Here is a 14526-nt window from a genome sequence, read left to right on the forward strand (position 1 = left end):
ACTGGTCTCGCCTCAGGACCCACCACCACCTTCTTTGTGATAAATGGCGACCCAAAAAAGTTTTGGGTCGATTTGTTTCAACTGCTTAAATTTATTTACAGAAAAACGGTGCCGTTTTACCTGAGACCGAACATAACATCAGTATGTCAACTTCACAAAACACAACAGTATAATAGTCAACCAAAATGGTTGCAGTGCATAAGAGGTGGCATACATATTCCCTCGACAGAAATATGCTAAAAACTGCCACATAAATGCAACTACTGTTGTGCTCATCAAGTTTCAGGAATGTGACTGTAGCTGGGCTTACCAAATCAGTGAATACATGAAGTGTGACTAAACTAGGCTACTACTGCACACACGCCATAGGAAACCTAAGTCCTCCAAAATAAAAGCGCAGCGTCGACTTTTTGCCACAACTTTTTATTTTTCCAAGCACACATCCGCGACCCACTGAAAACAGCTCCGCGACCCACTTTTGGGTCCCGACCCACCAGTTGAGAACCACGGGTGTATAGCTATTATTTCGGTAGTCTAACATTGCATTTCACCACTTCTCATATTGGTTATTTATTTAGTTTGTGCCGGTTGCACACATTCTAGCTTGACGGGACACCGAGCCCACCGTTTTCCTGACAGGAAGAGGAACGGAGCGAGCTTTCGGGCCTGGGTGCGTTTTGTGCAGGTGAAGAGACGGAACGTCGGGACGGTACACATAAGCACCTATCAGACAATGTATCAGGAAACTGTCAGCGCTCTCTTTCTCTCTCTCTCGGTTTTACCGTTATAGAAGGCAAATACAACTGATACAAGCTGACACTTGCCCATTAGTAACTGTTATGGGCAAGTATCAATAATCCCACCTACTACTCATGATTTGTTATAGCCTTTGATATGTGATAAACTTTACAGTGTTGTGATGTGAGCACAGCATTAGCTAACGCCAGGCACTCATCACGGCACCTGCCCTGTTGTCCACTGATTCTCACTGTCTCTCCTGTGGCTGTTATTCCTCCTCACCCTGGCCTGTTCCTGGTCTCTTTTACACCTAACAGGCTCATCATTATCAGCCTGTGGTCTGTCGTATTTAGGTCCATATTTATTCATGTTAAACCTGTCATTAATCGGCAGGACTCCCCTTTGTTGTCCCTTCTGTTTTAATGCAGAAATTAACGCAAACAGACAGAAAATGACTCCAGAAGCCACTGCATTGTTTTCATTCATATATTTAATTGAAAATATAATTACTAAATCATTTTCCTACACATTCATTCACTGGGGTCTCCAACCTGCAAGTTGCTCTTTAAATAATCATAATAACGGCAGCATTTAAGCAGAGATAAAGTTTTCTTTCAGTTCAACTTTTGCTTTCACGTTAAATTCCTTTTAAGTTTCTGTTGAATCCACTTGCAAAGGGAAATCATAAGCCAGTCGTTCAGCACCAACAGAGAGAAGAGATATATCTGTTGCCAGAGCTTGTGAAAGAAGAAATATTTGAGTTGGCAGATTCTGCATCAAACAAAGTTATTTTCTCCTTTTTTCTGTCTGCAAAATGCCGTTTTAGTGTCACCGTGTTTTGGAAGATATGTGCCTTATGAAAAATGCGTCCAATATTTACTTCAACGACTTTAGGAGGAAGCAATCTGTCATAATCTGCGCTTATGTTCACTTCTAGCATTTAACTGAGCAGACACAGGACCTGCCGTTACATTTTAATGTGCGAGACACCGTTAAAGGGAAATGAGTCTTTCATGGCAAAGGGTAACTGTTACAGGCTCTGTGAGAAAAATAAACCTGTTTACCGTTAGCACGTACACTGATTGATTTTCCCTGCTGAGAGAAGCTCATCTGTTAGCCACCCTGTCCTGAGCTGTGATGTGTTTGGGGAAGTTAACACTTAAGAAACCAGACACAATCACTGTCTGAGCAAGCGTGGTGTTTAGCAAAAACAGTGGTTAGTCCATCTCCCAAGAGCCTTTTCTTTTGTAACACTGGACAAGAAAATTGGCATCAACTAAAGCAGCGCTGTTAGAAACGTAACCTTTGTGATGTTATGGAAGGTAACCTTTGATGACAGGAAAAACTAGCCCATCATTACTTGGTTTCCCACATATCTATGAAACTCACCCAGGCTCTCTCTGGTCTTTTGGTTGTAATCTCTGCTGTCTAAAGATTTAAGTCTAAACAGTCTAAATTCCCCATTGTCCTGCTGTGTGTTTGTTTAGCTTTGAAGGTCTGGTGCTTATGGGAAATGCTTTAAAGAATAGAAATCAGGCTGTTCTGTCCTTACAAAGAAATATGAAGCGGACCACAAGTGTTCTGGTTTCCGTTTGTAGTATGTTTGTAGTCCGAGTAGCACTGACTAATCATGTATTGGTTTTAGTGTATGCAGGAAAAACAGTCCGCGTGGAGAGAAAAAGCAGGCGAACGGAACTCGATGTAATGACATCGACATCCCATCTGAGCTTAGCTTCTTATTAATCTCTATAAACAGACATCTGCAAGTTCAGCTAACAATCTCTTATAGATAAAAAGAATTTCAACTTGAGCGACAAATCTGCTTGATGATGTGTCGAAAGGCTGATCAGCATTTAGATTTTTGTGACTTCCTCGAATGCATCGGAAATGATCGATCCGACCTCCGTTCTACAAACAAGCATTTGAAAAGTTGTTTTCCAAACGGTAATTGCGGGAGCACACTTCCCAGATATCCAGACAGTGCTGCATGTGTGACGTCCACGGTTGGCTCCGGTTGTAACTCTTGATTTTCCTCGCTGACGGTCACTTTCCTTTTTAGACTGTTTGCCTTCATCTGAGTGTCGAGTTTGTTTCTTTTTCTTTGGATTTTCACTTAATTTTTGAAGTGGTATCTGTAGTCATCTTTACTTTGTTTGTTCAGCCATAGTAGATTGCTGTTTACTCGCAACACTTGCAGAGAGCGGAAAAGCAGCTGCTTAGTTCCGCCTACCCTCTCTGGCAGACCAACCACTGCTGGCTGATGGAAAACGCGTCACTAACTGGGTGATTGTCTGTGAAAGTCGCACCAGACACCCAGTCTGTAATACTGCAAATGCAAAGGCTTTCATCAGTGGGCCACAGGCTCAATCACCATTGTGTTACCTCATTCAGCGACAGATAGTGACTTAACAGACATTTATTTACACGAAAATCTTTGAGATTATCACTTAAACTGTTAATTAAAGTAAATCACAAGAAAATCTGTTTCTTTTTTGGGTTCATACCGCTGAAGTTATCCAGAGTGAAACTGAGACTCAGCACAAACAGATGAACGGGCGCTCCGCAGGTGGATTTAATGAACCAGGAAATTACAGAGTTTATATTGCAGACATGAATGCATTCTGGGACCAGAATGCCCAGAAAGTTCGTCATTAGTAGAAGATATATTGGCAAATGGTTGCCGATGGCTTCTGAGATTGCTCTGTGGATGATGCTTCAGGTTTCACTTTGGCTCGCTACTTTAGAACAGGGACATCACGCACGCCAATATTCTAGAGCGGGAGGTCTGTGGTGGGAATACAATAATGAGACGATTTTCTGCTTCATAGTCAAAGGATTCGTTATAAACTTTGCTAAATCATTTTAGCTCAGTGATCCCTCACTTTATAATAGAGTGCTGTGTGTTTAAGCACAGATGAATGTCAATTGCAGTTATTTCAAGCAAGTAGTTCACTGTCCTCTGCTGTAACGTTTACACTGCTGGCACTTATCCTCAAAAACAGCATAAATTGTCTTCTTCACTCGCGTACTTTAAGTGGCATGAATTAAACTCGCATTAAAAGACTAAATTCACAATGTCATTAATTGAGTGAACACAGATAATAAAGGCACAGATGAAAGGAACCTGCCAGCGTGGTAATAGCTGTATTTTCAAACAGAATGCAGAGGAAGCAGCATGAATACCGATGAGACTGTGCTCACATCACTTCAGCGTCTGCTCCTGCCAATAAAAGCTCAGACTGAGCAAAAGTAACCTACTTTGCAAACTCCCCTGAAACCTCCAGCAACATCAATAGCCTGAGTACATATAACCTTTGAAGGCTTTACAGAGTCGGTACAAGCCAACTTTGTTGCAGTGGAAACTATTGTCAAATGCAGTTAAGTGTGTAGAAGTAATTTACTTCACTTTCACTCACTGAACAATGAATTGATTCTCCACTAATCACTTTAGTTACACACTTGTAAGCTGTCGCCTTCATCTCCTGCAGCACTGATGCGTATCACTGTGCATCCCGCAACTTTTGGAAGAAACCAAAACCAGAGGAAAAAGGGTGTGTGTGACTTTTCCAGGCATTATTTATCTGAATTAAAAGCATGTGACTCATAGTTTAAAATAATCATGACTTAATGTTTAAAGTAATAATAGTAACAAACCTACATCCAAATACGACAAAAAAATCAGCTGGTAAATTTGTTCCCTCCAGCTTGGATGGGCATGTCACGAATGCCTCTTGTCTGATTGGACAAGAGGCATTCCTTGAGCGCTGGTAGAGGGTGCATCCCAAGTCTCTTATTTGATACGTCCTCGCTCCTTAATCCTCGTTAGAAGCAGAAGTAGTCCTGGACCCGCCATCTTGAAGACCATACCAAAGCTCTTATCTCTGATTGGAGCAGTAAGGAGCGAGGACACACGAGAGCAGCCTCCACGGAAGTCTCTCATTGGTGGATATCAGTTATTGATTGGACGCTGCAGCTGATCGGACTGATGTGAAACTTTACAACATCACCGGAGGTTCATACCGGAGAAAGGACGATGTCAGACCTTAAAACAGGCTCTTAAGGGTGCCTTAAAACTGACTATTGACTCATGCCGAGTGTTTAGAACGAATAATTGAGCATGACTTTTCCTGAAATAAACGCAAAGCTTTTAAGGAAGGCCGCATGTCTCTTAAAACATATTTCCTTAACAACTTTGATCATCTCGAGACCTCATGCCAAATCGCAGCCGTGCTGATATTGAGTACAACAGCACTCCCTCGAGTGGGATATCGCTTAATCAGCTGAAACCAATAAAAAGTCAAACAATGACTGTTTTTTTTTACCAATGGAGCTAACTATTAGACTGTTTAAAAAGATGGATGACATGACAGCTCCCCTAAAGTGAAGCCAAACACTCTCTATCGCCCCCTGCTGACTGGCTGCAGTGTAGGTCATAAAGCCCGCCTCCTCCATGTTAACAGATGGAACATGAGTCAAACTATAAAATCAAAATACACGTCAAATACATTTTTCTGAAACATGGTTTCTGTCATTATAGTTCTTATCATGCTGCTCAAGTATTTTCCACTGCTAAACCAACACTAACACACATACACACACACACACACACACACATATATATATACATGTGTATAGTATCATAAATTGTATCCCCAATGCGCTTAGCTAACAGGTAGTTGCATCTGAACACAAGCTGGTAATAATGGGCTGCTGAATGATGCAACAAAAGACCCACACAAGATAGATTTGACATGCACTGTTGTACACTGATATGAAATTCCTTTTCAAGCAGCTTGTTACAAAGACCTGATTTTCAGGCTTTTTGTACCTTCTTTAATGCATAAAAGGTGCCCAAAGTGTTAAAGATACATATATATACTAAAGTTAAAAGGCTTACACACAAACTTAATGCCACTCATCCATCCCTGTTAACCTTGTTTTCAGTCTCTCTCTGTCTTGGCTCATCCGTCTCTCTGCCCTTGTATTACACCATTAATCTTCCTCCGAGCCGACATGGTCTTCATTAGAAAGACTCTTTAGGGGATCTATAAATGTTTTTATGGTAAACTCCTTAGAGGAAGGAAACTCTATCATCTGTTATTGTTGTAAACGGCTGCCTAGAGAAGCTTTGTCTTTTTTATGTTGTGTTATGTTACAATATTGAATGTGTAGTTGGGCTTTCTGACAATGAGGCTGCAGGGGGAGCGTTGTATTTCAGTCAGGAAGTCAGTTGTTGTGTATGCCCAGCTGTTTGGTTCAGACTCAAATATCTCAACAAATATTATTATGTTTTATTTTGAGAGGATCAATCCAATCAGGGAGGATTAGGGCCACGTGGAAAATGTGTTTAAGTTCTGAGATTAAAGTATTTTGACCTAAGACTCTGATTTTGATTGATGACATGTCTGTGAAGTTGAACCAATGGAAACACTCACTTCAGAGCGACAGGTGGGGGAGATAACACTGCAGACGAAACTGCAACGTTCAAAGACACACAGTTAAAGACGGTGGTCTGAATAATCTAACGTTTTGACTTTGCTTTTGTTGTTTTGTGTTTTTAATTAACTGAAAGCAGTTAAACCCAAATAATAACCTTCTGACCTGCTGTGATACTTTACAATCAGAGACCCTGGCTACAAAATGATATTGTCTCTTTCAACCAAAGACTGTATAAAAAGATGGACGACATGACAGCTCCCTAAAAGTGAAGCCAGAACACCTCTATCGCCCCCTGCTGACTGGCTGCAGTATATGTCATAAAGCCCGCCTCCTTTATGTTAACAGATGGGATATGAGTCAAACTATAAAATCAAAATACACGCCAAATAAATGTTTCTCAAACACGGTTTCTGTCATTATAGTTAGTTCTTATCATGATGATTTATGTCCAAGTGTTTTTTGTCGAGTTTGGTTTTAAGTAGTTATTTGATGCTGTAAAAAGAATGATTGACAGGTCTGTCAGGGGCTATTTTGGCCAGCACACAGATACAGCAAAAAGACATAACACCTTCCTCTGCCTTTCTACTTATTGATTCCTTTTTTTTTCCTATTTAATGTATACAGTCTGTGTGTGATATTTGTTTTTGTGTAAGAGGTCTATTTAGTTGTCGATCATTGTCGGAAAATCCGAATTCCATTCATAAAGATATATAACTTTGTAGGCATTTGATATATTGTACAATTTAAAATGCAAAATGAGTAAATCCTGTGAATTTCAGAGCTTACTTTACTCTGGTAAACACCACTGTTTTGCTTTTTATATTCTGGCACGCAACATTGCAGCCAGGACTTGGCGAAAAATGAATCGACAGAAGAAGAAAAACACTTTGTACTGAATCTATTTAGTGACGCTTGAAATGCTCAGCACAGACCACAGGCAGGTTATAATTTTCTGGACTTTATGAGTATTTTATGCATCAGTGACAGGCCGTCCCATTGTGTGAATTCATTAATGTTTCAGATAGACAGTGCGTTCAGAGTTACTGTATGTGGAAGGAAAGAGAGCGTGACAGTGTGACCTTGATTTGAACTTGCTTTCTTGGATTATAAGGTGTTTATATTCAAAACTTCAAGGTAATCTCTGTCTGAGTCATCTCAGCACATATTTAGATGTATCCTCTGTCACATACATCAAATATAAACACTCATATTTTCCTGCTGTTGCAAACACCTCCTCTCCTCTCTAATCCTCTGGAGAGGCTCCATCTCTCAATCCCTCAGCTCCGTTTTCAGTTTTTTTCTCCCCAGATGGGGTCATCTCTGTCTGCATTCATCCACTCTATCTCCCTCTTTCAGGCCACAGCTGCCTTTGCTATCTTTATGTATGTTTGCGGTCGCCATACATTTACATACACAGACACATAGAACGGCAAACAAGTGGACGACAGCCTCATCTCTTACCATCTTCTTGCTGCCTGATGTTTCAAAGCGAGGACTGTGATAAGAGGGGCGAGGAGATGAGGAGTGACAGAGGAAGGATGAATGGATGACAGAAGTGTGTGTATGAAAGGGAGTTTCAGCATGAAAAGAGGTTTGTGTGTGTGTGTGTGTTGGGAGAGAGCAGGGCTTGTTTTGTTGTCCTTGAAAGCACCACAGTTTACAGATCGTCAGAAACCTCTTTTAACAGACTCTCACTTCAATATCAATCTCCATATCTTTCCCTAAAAGTATTAAAGAGGTTATTCTCCGCCCCTCTCAGGAAAGGCGATCCTTTCTTGCTCATTTTGTCAAATTCTGCCCTAAAATTACGAATCAGAAGTTGCTAAATTACCTCCCTACATCTCTAGAGAGGCTTTAAAGGTAAATTGTCTCATCTGTTATCTGTAGAAATTGCCAGTGACCTAAGGTGGATTTTATTTCAGATACAATTAAAGTCTAAACTATGTCTCCTCTACAAGAATATGTCAAAGTAACGTTAGCCTTCACTTGACTCAGCTCATTTTAAAGCAATTTAGGTGTCACCCCTGAGTCAAGTGACTTCTTTTAACATGAAACGACTCGCTAGTCACTCTGAACGCAGTGAAAACCTACATTCATCTCTGCAGCTCTACCGTGCTTCTACTTTGACCCCTTTTTTCTTGTTGAGCAACAGTCGATAGAAATGAGGGTGTATGAGTTAGACCCACTGCTCTCGCTAAACCCCCCTTATAGCAAAGACGCTAGGCTAGCCAAGTGTACCCGCACCACACAAGAGTCAAGAAGAAGTTTGGATTCATCTAGAAACATAGAGACCAGAAATAACCAAACAATTAGGTCATAATTACAATATAATACCAGTTTTTAGTGCTTCAACACTGATTTTTGTGTGAGTTTCAACAATCACTGTGTAATTGTCAAGGCTGTGGCTAACCGGTTCAAAAGCACAAGTGGAGTACACAATGACAGCATTAGAGCTAATCATGTATGCTAACAGTTAGCCTAAGTTTGCCTAAGGGAAAGATGGTCTTTTTCCTATTGAACTCAAGAAATTACCCTGCAGTGAAAATGAGGTGTTAACGGGGTCCATGGTTAGCTTAGCAATGAAATAGTTGTCGCTGATCCATACCAAAACGCTCGTGACGTGTGAATGTCATCGTGTGAACGTGCTGTACACTTTAGGTCCCTTAAGGTCTGTGAGTGTTAAATAAGGTCACACTATCTAGAAACTCTTTGATCTCTTCCTCAGGAGAAGGAAGTGGTTGAGAACAGCTTAAAGGAAGGGCATATTGTCCTTGCAATGACAGACAGTTAGCTAACAGTTGTATGTCCTCCAATAAGCACAAGGCGTACGCTTTTGTTACTTATTGAAAAATTTCACACTTGTAAAACTGCAGTAAAGCACAAATTGTATACTTATGTAATTAAATAACAACTACAAACAATAAGGCACAATGTAATGCACAATGCTGAGTCATACTGCTATCTTACAGCTCAGCCAGCTACCAACTGACTACTTACAAAAGCAAACTCAAGGAATCATGTGCCTACACCTCTAACAGAAAGAAGTACTTACAGACAAAAAGTGTCCCAAGGCAACAATGTAGTAAGATAATTGTGCCGCAGAAGAAGCAGAATTGGAGTCTGTCCTCCACCACATTTAATTCTTCACTCCTCAAAAGCAAATGCTAATAGGGGGCAGTATCAAAAAACAATTTAACAGATTTAACAAATGTACTTTACAAAGGACAGAATAAAGGGTCAGAAACATGATTCAAATGGGATGCTAATGCTCTGTGTGTGCTTTGAGGGTAGGGTTGCTAACAAGTTGGCCGTTGTCAGCTAAGCTAGTGATGGACAGACGCTAATGAAGCACCAAAGCTTTTTTTTCGCACCTCCGAAGCACAGTTTTGATACGCTCAGGGGATACATCATTGATGTGATAAGAAGAGAGTCAAGTCATAACAAAAATAATATCATGCCATGGACAGAAGTGTTTTCAGAGGCAAATTAATTCCTACATGTCAGGCAGAAACCTAGAAACTAGGCGGACAGCCATCTGCCTTGACTGGTTGAGTTGGCTCAAGGAGAAAAAAACTTGCAAATATGGCGATGTAAACTAGACAAACATAATCAAAGGTATTGGAAACCATATTATCCGATACAAGGAAGTAAGGTAGTAGAAATTTCTAACAAGATTATTAGAATAAGATTACAAAACAGCAGTTATTTTACTGCAGCTATACAAAAGCATGAGGACAAGTAACATGATGTCAAAGAGGAAATTATGCAGCTTTAATCTTATATACGTAAAATGAATTTAGCCTTCCAAAGCTGTTCAGGGCTATTTGAAGACAATCAAACTACATTTAGTAAAATCATGTCAACCCTTAAAATGTAATGGTGAATGACGACCAGCTAACCTTTAAGGTTCACGTGGCCTCGATTGCTTGGTCATGTCGATTTGCCCTGTACAACATCAGGAAGATCAAACTACCTTTCAGAGCACGCAACACAACTGCTGGTACAGGCTCACCTGATATCACGAATTGACTACTGCAACTCCCTACTGGCAGGCCTTCCTGTGTGCACATTCAAACCTCTGCAGATGATCCAGAACGCAGCTGGTCTTCAACCAACCCAAAACAGCACACACGTCACTTCCCTGCTCATATCCCTCCACTGGCTCCCAGTCACCGCTCGCATCAATTTATAAACCCTGTTGCTCGCTTACAAAACAGCAACAAAAACGGCTCCTGCCTATCTGAACGCCCTCATCCAGGTCTACACTCCGTCCCACCCACTACACTCTGCCAATGAAAGGCGCCTGGTACTCCCATCACAACAGGGCCCTAAGTCGCTAACTAGACTCTTCTCCTCAGTCGTCCCCAGGTGGTGGAACGAGCTATCAAACTCCATTCAGTCCGCAGAGTCCCTTTCACCTGTAAGAAGAAGCTAAAGACCCAGCTCTTTCATGAACACCTCTGCGCCTGATGATAATAACAGAAGAAATAATAATAATCTCTCAGATGTCCGTCGCTTTGGACAAAAGCGTCTGCTAATTGAAATTGTAACACTGAATGGATCTCTTGAAAAATATGTTTAACTATCCATTTTCAAATGTAAGATTTTAAATATATTGTGCAAAACTAATCAGCAGATGTATTTTAAATAAGAAATACACGACCAGCGTCTGTGTTTCCTTCCTAAGCCTTTGGCGTTTTGGCCTAATCCTACAAGGGGTCATTTTATTTTTAGTATGCAGGATTGTGACTACAGACAATGGTGAGGGAGTATGCAGTCAGCGGAGGGATCTTATAAGGACAGAGGCACAGATTTGTGTGTGTTCGTGTTGAAGCGCAGAATCCACAGTTGGGGGTCAAATCTGGTTTGTTTTGTTGTGTTTTGCAAGTTAAACTGGGGCAGCAAGTGTAAAATGTGTGCTCATCGGTGCCTGCACACGCTGTCGACTCGGGTTCGGTCACGGCTCTGGTGTATGCTTAATAACACGAGTGGAAGCAGGGGGAGAGAGGAGGGGAGGGGAGGGAGGTGAGGAATGAATAATGAGAGATGCCTATACTCAGCATATTCTAAGTCTTCAGCCCAAAGCAGAGATGTGGTCAGCGATATGGAAATGCCCCGTCTCTGTTCCCGCGGCGACTGACAAGGATGTTGGTGTGTGCGCTCTGAGTGGACCACATGTACCCCTGCTGATATGCGAGTCTGACAGAGCGACTAAAGAACCTGCGGCCTGCTGCTGGAGTCATAAAGTCTATTTATGGCCTGTACAGTGACACTTTTATTCTGCTACCTCTCACCTTCCCCCCTCTGCTACATCTCTGTCTCTGCCTTTAACACACACACACACACGCGCGCTGTCACTCTGAGGACGTATTTATCTTCTGCTCAATAAGCCTGTACTGTGGGTCTGCTCTTCAGGGTTTTCATTAATATGCACTTGTGCTTCGTTTGCTCAGTCGAAATTCTTCCCCTCCGTCTCCTCCTCCTCCTGTCTCCTTCCTCTCCTCCTGTCTCCTTCCTCTCCTTCTCCTTGCTCATTTCATCTGCCATCCTGCCTGTCATCTCCTCTCAGCATCACCTTCCTCTGTCTTTGTGACTCACATGTTTTTACCCGCTCGTCTTAATGCCTCTCTTGCTTTACCCTGTCTCTTTCTCCATCCCTCGTTTGCTTTTTCCTTGTGAACAAACAGGTAGGGTCCCTTGTTTCCTTTCCTCTCATTACTTCTCTTTTTCTCTGTTGTTTCCTTCTATACTTATTTCCTTTCTTTCTTTCATCTCCTGCTTCCTCTTCTCTTCTCATTTCCTCCTCTCTTCCCACATCTTTTCCTCTCCTCTTTTTGTGCATCCTCAGTTCTCTTTTCCTCTTTTGCCCTGAAGTTTCATCTTGTCTCAACTCTCCCCTCCTTTTCTTTCCTTGCTTACTCTCTTTTTTTTGCCTCTTCTCTCTGCTCGATGTTATTTGTTTCTCTATCTCTCCTTTGCAGTCTTTCCTTCTCCTTTCCCCTTTCTTTCCTTTTATCTTCTATCTGTGTTTTGTCTCCTTGTCTCCTTTACACACTGGTTTTGTGTCCTTGTTTTCCCTTCTCTCTTCATCTTCCCTCCACTCTGTTTTGTTGATCCCTACCCTGTCTTCATCTCCTTCATCGATTTATTTTCCTCTTCTCTATTCTCTCCCCTTCTTTCATCTCATCTCCTCTTCTTTCTTTAGTCTTCTTTCTTTGTTTCCCCTCCTTGTTTCTTTTACTTCACTTGTTTGATCTCTCTTCTCCTCATTTATTCCGTTGTTTCCTCTCCCGTGCTGTCTCCACATACTCTTGTATCCTCTCAGTAATTACTCTCCTCATTTCTTCTCTTCCTCATTTCCTCTCCTTGTCTCCTTGACTCCTTTTTTCATCCTCTTTTGCATCTTTCTTGTTTTGTCTCCTGTCTTGTTCTCTTCTCCTTTCCTTCTCTCCTCTCCTCCCTTAGTTTCCTCATCTCTCCTTTTCATGTCTTGTCTCCTTTCTTGTTTTCCCTCTCCTTTCCTACTCTCCATTCTTAGTTTCCTCAACTCTTCTTGTCTTGTTTTCCTCTCATTTCCTTCTCTCCTCTCCTCTCTTAGTTTCCTCATCTCTCTTATGTCTCCTCTCTTCTCCTGTCTTGTTTCCCTCTCCTTTCCTTCTCTCCTCTCCTCCTTTAGTTTCCTCATCTCTCGTATGTCTCGTCTGGTCTTGTTGTCCTCTCCTAACCCCCCTTAGTTTCCTCATCTCTCTTATGTCTCGTCTGGTCTTGTTGTCCTCTCCTAACCCCCCTTAGTTTCCTCATCTCTCGTATGTCTCGTCTGGTCTTGTTGTCCTCTCCTAACCCCCCTTAGTTTCCTCATCTCTCTTATGTCTCGTCTGGTCTTGTTGTCCTCTCCTAACCCCCCTTAGTTTCCTCATCTCTCTTATGTCTCGTCTGGTCTTGTTGTCCACTCCTCTCCAATTCAATTTCTGAGACACTCTTTTAAGAGGTTATAAAGACTCGGTTCAATTCAATCAGCAGTGGGAGGTATTAGGATAAGCCCCGCTGATCTGGTTTGGGATTTGTCTTTTTTCCTCCTCTCTTACCTCGTCCACTATTAGGTGACACCGCTGCGGGTCGACAGCTGCTGGGCAGCCGGATTATTAGAGCCAGATCTAATCTAAGTCTGTTTTTTGTTATACCTGTGTAACACTGGTGCTCCCCCTTCAAACTCACACGCAACATAAAAAACAGAACGTGGGAACCCGGGTTCCCTCCGGGTCCTCCAGCTTCCTCCCACAGTCCAAAGACATGCTCGTTAGCTTCATTGGTGACTCTAAATAATCCCAATCTCCACACTCACGGGCTCAGGGACCTTGAGGCACGTTCCCGGTAAGTGTGTGAGTGCTAAGCGCTGTCCTTCTGTCAAGTCAAGTGTGTGAGTGACGGGAAAAACACAAAATAACGCCATTCTGACCTCTGATAGTTTGCTAAAATATGTAAACACTGTAATGCAAGACACACAAATGCATACTGCAGGTCTAATTATTTAATGTCACATCTGGTTTCCAGGCAACATGTGATGCCATGAGAGTGTGTCCCATTCCTGACATTCCTTTTATGCAGTTCTCATGGACTCGGGCACTGCACGCCTGACGTCATTGAAGTCCATGAGGGTTCAGTCCCTTAGGCTTTAGGGTGGAGATTGGGATTTGGCCGTTGTCTTACTCTGTGTGTCAGTCCTGTGATTGACAGACGATCAGTCTTGGGTGTGCCCCGCCTCTCGCCCAATGACAGCTGGGATAGGCTCCAGCCCCCGCCACGACCCTGAACAGGATAAGCGGTATAGATAATGGATGCATAGATCTTCAGGTAGAGCTCATAAACTGCCTGCGATTTTCTGAACTTTCTACCGTTCAGAAAATAGGCAGATTCTAAATCCCATGTCCACAGATCCATCTCGTTTAACCTACAACCACTTTTAAAGCTTGAAAATAAAAGAACGAAGTTTAAAAGTTTAAAAGCTCCAGGAAGCGTTAGTAAGAGGACCTTGAGTCAAATTATATCAAAATCGTTGGTATGTTTAAACTTCTATATTTTACACTTATTTATCACTGCAACCTCCCGAGTGATCAGACCTGGAAGTAAAATAACTGAACTATCCTGACTGATCCATATGAATCATCCACTGCACTGCTTGCATTAAACACACTAAGTAGAACGGGTCAAATACTCGGGTCTGAATTTGAGGTAATTGTTTTAATGTTCATAACTGCCTCCAAGACAGCGGTTACTCTAATTGCCCATTTGTAATTCACCAACAGAAAACAGGTAAATAATGATAAATGTTTACTGGAACAAACATTTTGA

General features: G+C 41.9%; 1 protein-coding gene across 1 annotated transcript in view; it reads left to right on the forward strand.

The window, feature by feature from the left end:
- The window catches only part of rem2 (RAS (RAD and GEM)-like GTP binding 2), a 42586-nt gene that overhangs the window by 22694 nt on the left and 5366 nt on the right, over window positions 1–14526 (forward strand). The window lies entirely within an intron of this gene.

This window comes from Semicossyphus pulcher, unplaced genomic scaffold (assembly GCF_022749685.1).
Source record: "Semicossyphus pulcher isolate SPU_LCO1_2020_fin unplaced genomic scaffold, fSemPul1.0.p SCAF_7, whole genome shotgun sequence".
NCBI classification, from domain to species: domain Eukaryota; kingdom Metazoa; phylum Chordata; class Actinopteri; order Labriformes; family Labridae; genus Semicossyphus; species Semicossyphus pulcher.